The sequence below is a fragment of the Chelonia mydas genome, chromosome 5 (assembly GCF_015237465.2).
Source record: "Chelonia mydas isolate rCheMyd1 chromosome 5, rCheMyd1.pri.v2, whole genome shotgun sequence".
NCBI classification, from domain to species: Eukaryota; Metazoa; Chordata; order Testudines; family Cheloniidae; genus Chelonia; species Chelonia mydas.
Window position 1 is genome coordinate 102,945,703 of NC_051245.2, and position 12,304 is coordinate 102,958,006.

Here is a 12,304-nt window from a genome sequence, read left to right on the forward strand (position 1 = left end):
TAATACAGCACACCATAGGTTATGTGTCACCATGGCCATCAGCTTAACTGGAGGTTCTTTTTTAATCTTCCTGATCCACCAGAAAGTTTTATTGCTGAGCATCCACTCCTGCTGGCCCACCAGGGGGCTAGTAGGGTAGGAAGCCATGATTATCACCTCCATAAAGTTTCCTGCACAGAGACCAAGTCTTAGATTTCAGTTGGAGGCTTTTGTTTGATTATGCACGGAATTTATGCCGAGGCTGCAAAGCCAACTCTAAATGAGCTGTATTTGAATATTCAGATGTATGCTAGCTGCAACTCTAGTTCACTTTCATAGAACCATTTGTTATTTTAGCTTGATGCCTGATTAGACGCATGCTTTTGAGTGTTCTCAGGTACTTTTGCAAGGGCCTAAGTTGCATATATTTGTGGGCCTGTATGAATGCAAACCTATGTTCATGCACATATCCCAGATTTGTGGGCACATATTAGGCACAGGAGATTAGTCCATGAAATGATTCTGCAGTAAAATTTGTGCTTCCTGGATTGGGGCCCAACCAATCCATAGCCACATGCTTATCTTTTACTACATAAATATTCCCATTCATTTAAATTGGACTGTTTATGTATTTAAAGTTAAGCATGTGCTACAGTGCTTTGTTGTTAAGACAAGGGTCTAATGCAAAGTCCTTTGCAGTCAGTGAGAGTTTCAGCATTTTCTTCAACGAATTTTAGATCAGGACTAAAGTGTACAACTTGGGAACATCCAAAGAAGAGTGTGTATTTTAAAATTCAGGCCTTGCTGTTTAGACATTATAATCTACACAGTATCAGCCAAACAAATCTTTCCCACTGCAAAATAGAAGATGGATCCTAAGTAGATTTTCAAGCCTGGTGCTTGATCATCTTTCTGACTGTATAATATTCTGCTTTTGATTTAATTTAAGTAACATTTGGTATCTTCCTGAAATCTCAAGCAGTTGTTCTGCTGTATCCCGTCAGTTAACACTCTTCATGCTTACTTGTGTTGTGACAATGTTTGGACATCTTCCTGACACTCACATCTAAGCATGCATTGAGACAATATCAAAGCTGTGAGCTATTTGTGCTGTCCAGTGCTATGAAGAAAAGTGCTTCCTTTTCACTTTTCTTTTCTTCATTAGCATTCAGATAGCAGAAACAAAGCTATTGTTAGGCTATTTATTCATTATGACATTGAGCAATCCCTTTCTCATTTGGTGTTCTTCTGCCTATTCAAGGAAAGTAGTTAGTTTTAAGAAATGAAATAAAATCAATCCATGGTATTTTATCCCTTCTTACTTCCTGAATAATCTAAACAGGAGAATATATCAAAATCATCTCCTTATGTACATAAAATCTATGTTTTCCTCACACTTAAATTGTTTCAAAAGCAGGCATTGCCTTCTGATGGGGGAAAATGTCCCTCTTGTAGAGAAGGAAAGCAAGGAAAGCTCTCTGTTTGTGTATTAAACAAAAATAGATCTCAGGTAGGTGAGACGCTGACGGACAGAGGACAAGGGCAGCCAGGATGCACTTCGTGATAGATTTTTATGTCAAAGTGTGAGAAGCTGCTCATTATGGTAGGCTGGAGAAAGAGGGTAATTGCTGTGTAAAATATGTGGGATGACCTCTGTGTTTTAAATTGAGGGAGTGAGTTCGCCTCTGCACCTTCACCTTTCCTCAAATCTGCCATTTCTGTCTAAGGAAAGCCAGCCACCAACCAACAGCACCTCAACAAAATATTTGCTACAGTTGCATTTAGCAGTACCAAAATGCTAGAGAAGCTTCAAGCCCTAATGTCAAATCCCCTTCTTTGCAGATGGGTTGGAGTAAATCTCACATCCTTCACTGTCTGAGCCCCCTTCTTAATAAAAATACGCTACAGCTCACAGCAAAAGAACAAAACAGTGTGAAAAACTAGTACCATTAGTTCTTGAGTGTGTATATATAAAAATTAATTTCACACTCATATCTATATATAAAATTTAGAAATTAAATTATATAAACTCCATGGCACTTGGAGTCTTATACCTTCAGATTACATTATATTGAAGAGTGACTGGGTAACAATGATTCTTTACTAAAATAGTAGTGATAAAAGGCCATTGAACATCCACATTTTAAATACCAAACTCTTTCTCATCGATGGCTGACAAACACAGAGACGCTGGCCATGAAAAAGGAACCAAAATAAATAAAAACACAAATAAATCAATGGCACTGTAGTTTATTCTGAATTATTTGATGAAAAAATCAATAAGTCAGTGGTTTGAACACGCTGAACAGCATTATTTTAATTATACTTCAAGTTAGAGCTGGACAGCAGATTGGAGTACGGAGCTGGAAGTCTCAGGGAGCAGGGGTGGCAGGGGTGCAATAGAATAGTACAAGTACTAGTGAATATAAGGTAAAAGAAAAAATTTTAAACATTTGAAATGATTCTATCATTAGTGATAGAAGTTTCCCGAAGGTACTTGGCAGATAATGAGTGGTTCAACCGTAGATTTTGTCTAAATTTCTCTTGTTGGTCATTACCATAAGACTTCTACACAGGTCATCGTTAATTCTATAAAACAGTAATCAATGATAACACTATATTAATTGGCACAATGCCTTCAAACTAAATTAACCGTTCTTCTGTTCACACTGCCTGGTATGGTTTACATATTTTCTGGTTTACCATTTACCCCTGTCCTCCCCACACAAATTGATTAGTGGTGGTGTCCATTCATCTACTCTATGGCTGGCACACACGTCCCACCCTCTGTATTCAATAACCTTTAGAGGAACAAGAGAGCAGTTGCTAGAAATCCAAAAAAAAAGTGAAACTCTAAGACTCCATCCTGTTCAGGCAAGAGTGGAGATTCCAAAGTTCTGGGGCTGTCAAGGGCATGATACACATAGCTGTAAGCTGAGAGGGATGGTGGCCCATTGTTAACTTCAGAACAATAAAAGTAAATACACCCCTGCTATGGGTTATCTTTTACGACAAGGAAAAGACAAGGAAATCACTACAGTTCACCCACAAGAGCTGATAATACCTTAGGCTGACCTCATCCACTGAAGCAGTTTACCTAGGAAAACAAGACTTGCTATTGCTTTCACTCATTTAAATATTTCTTCTTTAGTTAGCAACATTCAGGACTCACTCACTGAATGTTGCAGACTGTAACCTGAAACACATGTATCCGATCACATTTTAACATTTCTTCCCCCTGAAGAACACATCTAACACAGTATGGATAATGAATACTAACTGCAATTTAACTTGGGAAAGATTTGCTGCATACATAACTGGCTTGGGTGATTGTGATGCTAACGAGGTAATAATTCAACTCAACTGCAACTTCCTTTTATTCTTTTTTTTAAAATGTAATATCTGAGGCTTCGGGGCTCAAGCCATTTAAAGCATAAACTTTTGGTTGTCCCTTGGGGAATAACTACAATATCTGTTAGTGCTGATGAGGCAGGGAAAAGGAAGAGAAGTATGTATCTCAAAGGTAAATTTAGATTAAATCATAGAATATCAGGGTTGGAAGGGACCTCTGGAGGTCATCTAGTCCAAGCCCCTGCTCAAAGCAGGACCAATCCCTGATTTTTGCCCCTGATCCCTAAATGACCCCCTCAAGGATTGAACTCACACCCCTAGGTTTAGCAGGCCAAAGCTCAAACCACTGAGCTCTCCCTACCCCCAAATCCTAGACACAAAGCCAACTGTACAAGCAGGTCGATATAAACGGTACAAATTTAATGCTATGGCTTCTAGAAGCTGTAGTGGGTTAAAAAAAAAAATCATGTTTTCACCATGAAGCCACAGCTGATGTTTTACTATCTGATAAAATATCCTGACCCAATATAACATTATCTTTCTTTTCCATTCATTAATTTTTAAAAGAAATACTTCAAGAAAGCATCAAACAAATGATCAAAGACACAAATGAGATATCCTTACATTCCAACATGTTGTTGCCAGAAATTAATACAGAAGGGACAGCATACGAACTAAGAAATGCCAGCAAACTGTGTCAATTGATATGGTATGTTTGTTTACACTATCCGTAGCTCCTGCTTCAGGACACCACAGGGACAGATGATATTGGTAATCATATACTGTAGGCATAAATTAACCTGCTTCACTGAAAACACCCATGGGAACCATTATATTTTGAATGTTCTTTCTCTATATTCTAGGTTTAACTGTAATTATAAGTATTGCTCAAATGTAATTACTTCAGCTATCAAATTTTAGGTTTGCTTTGTTTTTACATCATTTTGTCAAATTTCCAGGGAGGCTTTTCAATGTTTGATGAATACGAAAAGTTTTGTTTTGTTAATAAAGGGTATGAATCAGTATTCTCAGAATTTTGACATAAGATGAAAGAGGACAATCAGAGATTTAGGGAAATAAGCAAAGTCCAGAGACTGTTTTTTTTTTTCTCCTGGAATAAATCTGGACTCCCACATCCATTTGCCTCCAGGGTAGACACGTACTCCCAGTTCTCCAGGCACACACCCCCTCTGGACTATAAACCCAAAATTATACCGTCTTGCACTGCACAGAGAACTATTTACAACAGAAATATCTCTGGAGCACCTATATGGGTGTTGCTAAGGCAGAACACTTCAACTGAAACTTAGAAAAAGGTGCAACAATACAGTAAAAATGAATAGAAACAACTTAGACATTAGAAATGAAGAAATAAACATGAAAACACTGCATTGTGCTAACATACCACTCCACAGTATCGAGGGGTGATGCATAGTAGCATTCTACTGTTCTAGATGTGCATGTTACTGTAGACAGTGCTTTGATCAAATGAGCCATAGTACCTTCCTGGGATTTAATAATATCAGGATGGACAAAAATGTTTATGAATTGATGATGTAGATAAAATAAAAATGTATAAATCGTTCCACTGTAGGATCAATATTTTTAGCCCTTCAGAAATAATTCTTCTGGCAACTCATAAATTTTAATGCATAACACAGACTACAGAACAACACCCTGTAATTTCTGCATCAAGCCCTTAACTTTTACTAGAGCTATAAGCATATTTTTAGACAGACATTCAGTCTTGATTTTAAGACTTCAAGTAATGGAGAATCCACCACATTCCTAGGGAAATTATTCCAGTGGTTAATTCATAGATTCTAAAGCCAGAAGAGACCACTGTGATAATCTAGTCTGACTTCCTGTGTAACCCAGGTCATAGACATTCCTCCAAAATAATTCCTAGAGCATGTATTTTTTTTTAAATTGCCAGCTGATGGAGACTCTACAACAACCCTTGTTCCAATGGTTAATTACCCTCACTTAAAATGCTTGCCTTATTTCTAGTCTGAAATAAGACTAAAAATAAGGCAAATCACATTCCAGTCATTGAGTATAAACAGATATTAGTCCGTAGGATCAGAAACCCTGAACGACTCTAGGACGTTACCCAGAAGTATTTTTTGTTCCAGTAAACCATAGGTCAAGTAATGACATTCAAAGTACAGGTGGAAAGTCTGGGGAGCTTAAGGATCCCCCAGACAGTATTTGCTGACTAGTTTGTCTTTACCTCTAAAATTATGACATGGCTGAAGAACACAGATTCACCTTGCAGAGGGAGCAGTTACTTTGCCTACTCTTCTGATGGAGAGAGAACACTGGTCCCCTACATTTCAACAAATACACATTGCAGGGTGAATCCTCCTTTGTTAATTTTTGTTTTTTAAATAGCTATACTAAACTATGGATTTCCTACTTTACAACATCTCCACTAATTCCAAGATTAGAAGGATGTGTGGGGAGAGATATATAGGAATGTAAAAAATGCAAAAATTGAAGCATTTATTTTTATAGTGTTAGTATTCAATTTATATTTATATATTGAAAAGTTTCTATTTAATCCACACATTCTATTGTCCCAATATAAGCAAAGGGGTATGTTTGTCCCATTTTAAAGATGATTCTTCATATATCCTAATACTTTCTTGGTGGAACTGTAAAACAATGCATTAGTGACAAATCCCCTGCTTTGGCCCCTTAAGTCCTTGGAGTTTAACTCCTCTCACATTACAGTATTTATGGAATTTCCCAGCCAAACAGTGTTCTGCTCCATAAAATTCTGACAAGTGGACTCTGCCAAGCTAATAATGGCTTCATTCTGCTGAAATAAACTTATTTCACTGCGGCAAACAAAATGACATGACCTGGAAAGGTTATTTTTAACTAGGTAATGATTCAATTCCAACCAAGCATTTCTCACTAGGATCCTGGATACTGTTAAGTTGCATTTCCTAAATGTAAATATATTCTCATATTTGTTTTCTTCTCTGTAGTCCCTTCATAACATAGTAACTGCAAGTATTCTCAGTGGTTTGATGTTCTTATTCAATATTTCAGTAATCTTGTTAATAATCCCTAATGAGAACACCTGTGAGGAGTGACCTAGAAGACTTCAATGCCTGACTCATACAAAGAAGTACTGTCCTTAGAAAAACTTTGTATTTCATTTTCTCCTTGCTAAATATTTGTTTAGGTATTTTTTTTAATTAAACACTATCAAATATATTTTAATAATGAATAACTTCTTGAAGTAGTACTCTTTAAAATAGATTAAATTATAAAGCAATGTTTTTCTTCTAGTGTAACTAAACTTTGGCAACAATTGCTATTAGCCATATCCCAAATAAAGATGTGCAAAATTACAGAGTTATCTACAGGCACAAAAAGACTGTGATCTGACCTTTCAAAAAGGTTATGCTCTCTGCCTATGTTTCAGATTTTGCTTGATAATCATTCAGCATAGTGAGCACTAAATAAAACAACGTTAGTTAAATTCTTTTCACAAGTTGCCATATTTCTGAGACTTACACTATGTAGTCTCCTTAGCCTATACCCACAAAACAATTGTCAGTTTAAGGTCAGATCCTCTCCAAATGACTGGGGACCACAGGAGCACCTTTACAACAGCTGGGATCTTGTACAAACATGCTGCACCCTGCCAGCACTGTCTTCTAAGTGCTAATAAGAGAGACAATCTCTGACTGTAAACAGCTGGGGTCCTTATGAAACAGTTCAATAAAAAAAAATGTTTGGTCTCTCACAGCAAACAAAAGGAAGTGAATAATAAACACTCACCAAAAATATGGGGTTGGTAGATCCCGAGTAAATAGAATGAAAGAAAAAAGTTCAGGAAAACAACACAAGAGAATGAAAAGGAAAAGTTTTAAGCTAATTAGTAATCAGCCTTAGCCTGTTCAGTATCTATGTGGGCAACAAGGTTGGTAGAGGAATAATCATAGAATCATAGCACTGGAAGGGACCTCAAGAGGTCATCTAGTCCAGTCCCCTACACTCCTGAAAGGACTAAGTACTATCTAGACCATACTTGAAAGGTGTTTATCTAACCTGCTCCTAAAAATTTCCAAGGATGGAGATTCCACAACCTCCCTAAGCAATTTATTCCAGTGCTTAGTCAGCTTGATAGTTAGAAATTTTTTCTTAAAGTCCAACCGAAACCTCCCTTGCTGCAATTTAAGCCCACTGCTTCTTGTTCTATCCTCAGAGGTTAAGAAGAACAGTTCTTCTCCCTCCTTCTCGTAACAACCTTTTATGTACTTGAAAACTGTTACCATGTCCCCTCTCAGTCTTCTCTTTTCCAGACTAAACAAATCCAATTTTTTCAATCTTCCCTCATAGGTCATGTTTTCTAGACCTTTAATCATGTTGTTGCTCTTCTCTGGACTTTCTCCAATTTGTTCACATCTTTCCTGCAATGTGGCACCTAGAACTGGACACAATACTCCAGCTGAAGCCTAATCAGTGTGGAGTAGAGCAGAAGAATTACTTCTTGCGTCTTGCTTACAATACTCCTGCTAATACATCCCAGAATGATGTTCGCTTTTTTTGCAACAGTGTTACACAGTTGACTCATATTTAGCTTGTGGTCCACTATGACCGCAGTACTCCTTCCTAGGCAGTCATTTCCCATTTTGTACATGTGCAACTGACTGTTCCTTCCTAAGTGGAGTACTTTGCATTTGTCCTTATTGAATTTCATCCTATTTACTTCAGACTATTTCTCCAGTTTGTCCGGATCATTCTGAATTATAATCCTATCCTCCAAAGCACTTGCAACCCCTCCCAGCTTGGTATCGTCCACAAATTTTATAAGTGTACTCTCTATGCCATTATCTAAATCATTGATGAAGATATTGAACAGAATCAAACCCAGAACTGATCCCTGCAGGACCCCACTCATTATGCACTTGCAACATGACTGTGAACCACTGATAACTACTCTCTGGAAATGGTTTTACAACCAGTTATGCACCCACGTTATAGAAGCTCCATCTAGGTTGCATTTTCCTATGTTTATGAGGTAGTTATGCGAGACAGCATCAAAAGCTTTATTAAAGTCAAGATATACCATGTCTACCACTTCCCCCCCCCATCCACAAGGCCTGTTACCTATCCACAAAGCTTGTTACCCTGTCAAAGGTTGGCTTGACACTATTTGTTTTGGACAAATCCATGTTGACTGTTACTTATCACCTTATTATCTTCTAGATGTTTGCAAACTGATTGCTTAATTTTTTGCTCCATTTTCTTTCCGGATACAGAAGTTAAGCTGATGATAATGAGAATTTTTAAACCATGACTGAAAAAGTTTAAAATTTAGTGATATCAGCACAATGTAAACATTTATATTTTATCAGTACAATTAACCTGTGATATACTTATTTCTTCAATTTTAAAAAATACATTTATATCACCCATGAACAAATCAAACAGAGCAAGCAAAATTATTTTCAACAATTTGCTGCAGACACAGCTGCACCCAAAACAACAGTGAGAGTTGGTATTAACAACCCTTTATATCATTATGATACATAAATACTGGCTATAGGATTGCTAATGTATTGTGTGATGCCCAAGGCAATTTTGTCAGCTCTTTATCAGCCTGTAGATGCATGGCACACACCGAATAGACCCAAATGACTAGCAAAACCACACTGCTCAACACACAATTTTTGCTAAAAGGCTTGATAAAAAGGACTAAGTAAATTAACAGTATGCAGCAACTGGCAAAAGGGGCATGCTCTTGGGGAATAAAACTAGACTCACTGGGTTCACCTGGCAATAAAGGGGATCAAAACAACAGCAGTACTCCCAATGCAACTGCCCGTCAAATTCTACTGAAGGCAGGCCAGCAGGGTTGATGCTGAAGTAGGTAACATCAACAAATAAAAGCAGCTAACATGTTGCCAGCCCCAAATACTCACAAGTCAGGTGCCCCAAAATCATGAGGTTGGTTTAAAAATCAAGAAATTTAAAAATATACATGTGTTTAAGGTTCTTTTCATTTACCTTCTGCTTTTTTAAGAACTTTGAAGGTGCACTTGGGTCACACTTTCAAACATTTCTCTGCCATCAGGAGGACAAAATGAAAGCCGAGCTTCCTGCATAGTCAAACGGCTAAAGAAGCTGTGGCTTTTAAGAATATACACTTAAGGATAAAAATCAGAAGAGCTGCCATCACTGTATCAGGAACATACATATTCAAAGCCAAAGGGGGGTGGGGGGAAATGGCCTAAATGCTATCTGAGAAAAACGATGACTCTTTCAGAGAAAAAAACCTGAAACTCAAGTGATGCAAACAAGTTTCATCTGTAGCTGGTTGTTTTATTCCTCCAAGAGAGACAAGTATAAAATCTGTCCTCTTGAGCACAGGTGCTTTTTATACAGTACACTACTGCCAACTCCATTTGCACAGGTGGTGTACGGGATGTTCGTCAGCACCAGGCTGCCAACCATTCAGAAAAGCCTCTCTCTTTTCAGGAGCTTTTCATTCACCATTTGGCCTGGCAGGGAGTGGGGAGCCATCTTTCTAAACTATCAAGTTCTGAATCAGAAGGTGAACCCTTTTAAGACTGGGGAGAGAAGAGATCAGCATTGAAATTTTAGCATGTTTATGGGAAGCAACAGCAGACTTGATTCATAAATTAAGTATTTGCTGAGAGACATTTGTGCTAAAATGGGCTGTATTTTAAGTACAATTGTGTTTTATTAAATACAGGCAACTTGGGAAATGCTAATTGAAGTTAAGAAAATTTCACTTGAAATTGGCATAGACATAATTAGCACAATTACTGAAGCTGTTTGCAATGCTTAGCCATTTGGAGAAGAAGGTATATATACTATTTAAAGTCATGGTTTGTGACAGAACACAAAATTGTACACATGGAGAACATAATGGATAGTTTTCTACAGCTGGACATTCAGGAAGAAAGGGTTGGAAGAAAGAATCTTTGTACTCTTTCATTCAGCCTATCTCCGTGTTTTAATTACTGAGTTTAACTGGGATTCATGTGTTTTGTATATGTGTCTGCAGAACTGCTAGGAAGATCTGATAGGGTGATCAGGGCAATGGAGGGCCTATCTTACGAAATGAGATTGGAAGAGCTTGGCTTGATTAGGCTAACAAAAAGAAGGATGACAGGAGGTATGATTCCTCTCTATAGATACATTAAGGGGATAAATACCAGGGAGAGTGAAGGGCTATTTAAACTAAAGGACAATGTTGGCTCACGAACATGGATATGAACTGGACATGAACAAATTCAGTCTGCAAATTAGAAGGTTTCTAAGCATCAGAGGGGTGAAGTTCTGTAACAGCTTCCCAATAGGAGAGGGGGAGAAGGGAGGCAAACAACTTAATTAGTTTTGAGAGAGAGCTGGACAAATTTATCATTGCAGTAGTATGATGGAGTCGCTTGTGATGGTAGGGAGCAGGGCTCAACAACCCTGGGATTAATTCCGGTTTATGTTTATGTTTCTAAAAGCTCATGCTTCTGTGTTTCAGCTGGTTTCCAGCCAGGGTCAGAAAGTGTTTCTGGGTGGGGATTTTTAAAATCTCCTTCCTCTGAAGCATCAGAGATGGCAACAGCTAGAGATGGGACATTGGACAGGGTGGGCAAGGGCTCTGAGGTGTCACTGAGCAGTCTCTATTTCAGGTGTTTCGCTGGCTGGTTCTTGCTTATATGCTCAGGGTCTAACTGATCACCATATGTGGGGTGGTGAAGGAATTTCCCCCCAAGGTCAGATTGGCAGTGACCCTGGAAGTTTTTCTCCTTCCTCTGCAGTGTGCACATGTGGGTCACCTTCCAGGATTACCTGGGCATATCTCACTTAATCATTTTCCTGCCTTAAGCACTGGTGTACCTCTGACCCTCCTATGTTCTTCCTGTGGCACATAACAGTCGAGTGTCCCATAGGTTGTAATACCCTGGCCTCTTTTTGGTTGTTGGGTTAGTGTGTGGGTGCTGGTGACCTCTGATTCACAGGAGATCAGACAAGTATTCCCTTCTGGCCTTAAAACTCTGTGACTGCATGTATAGTACATAATTTTGCTTGCAAGACAATTTCTGTAAAGAGGGCACAGAGTCTCAGTTTTGTGTGTCAATAAAATGCACTAATCAATCAAATGCAGTTTCCAAAAGAATATAACAAATATCTCATTTTTTACAGAACTCTTAACTGGCTAGCTATGAAAAAATTGATGACATTTTGCTGAAAGTAAAACGAATAAGCCTAAACTGAGGGCAGTGTCCCAGATCAAGATTTGGAAATTAGCTCCATGGTTTTGTCTTAAAATGCCATACCCATTTAAAAGTTGCTGCCTTACAAACCATGTGAACTAGCTTGAACTAGCTTATATATACTGCAAATATGTTTCATTTATGCTAAAATGTTGCAGATACTTTTTAAATGGCAAGCCATACTTAAACCTACTGTGCTTGAGCACATCTGTTATTCTTCATTCAACCTATATTCATGATTCATTTAAGAAATTAAATTAATAGAAGAGTTCTACAATATCAGTTGCCAAGTAGCTAAGAAGGAAACAAATTAAGTATTAAAACACTGTGGTTTACTTTATTCGTAAAATCCACTTTGTGTGAGCATCTACTTTAAGTTAAAGCAATAAAATATTTTGCTCAGAGTCTAAGTAGGAAATTTTAAAATGGGAGAAGGCCAAGAATTCTTTATTCACTGGTTAAATGACTTATTTGAAATGATATCAAGGGAAAATGTATAACGTTTGTGCGACAAGTCGTATGATGTTGCACACGGAAGACAGAGAAACAACTCAAAGAGTCCAAGAGGAAATTAGAAATATTGGAAAGCTAACACATCTGGAAGAAAATAATACTATACAGACTTTCAATCAAAAGGGAAAACTCTGGGAGTACTACTGTTGAAATAAGCAAAAGTGAAGGTGGACAGAAAATCAGCTATCAGTTTAAGTGTA

At 37.8% G+C, this 12,304-nt stretch overlaps 1 protein-coding gene and 1 long non-coding RNA gene across 10 annotated transcripts in view; one reads left to right on the forward strand and one right to left on the reverse strand.

Moving 5' to 3' along the window:
- The window catches only part of PTPRD (protein tyrosine phosphatase receptor type D), a 2,140,771-nt gene that overhangs the window by 429,083 nt on the left and 1,699,384 nt on the right, over positions 1–12,304 (reverse strand). The window lies entirely within an intron of this gene.
- Positions 1,160–8,624, forward strand: LOC122465757. The gene is made up of 3 exons (XR_006290792.1): positions 1,160–1,171; positions 2,460–2,461; positions 8,491–8,624. It is a non-coding gene; the product is annotated as an uncharacterized LOC122465757 (long non-coding RNA).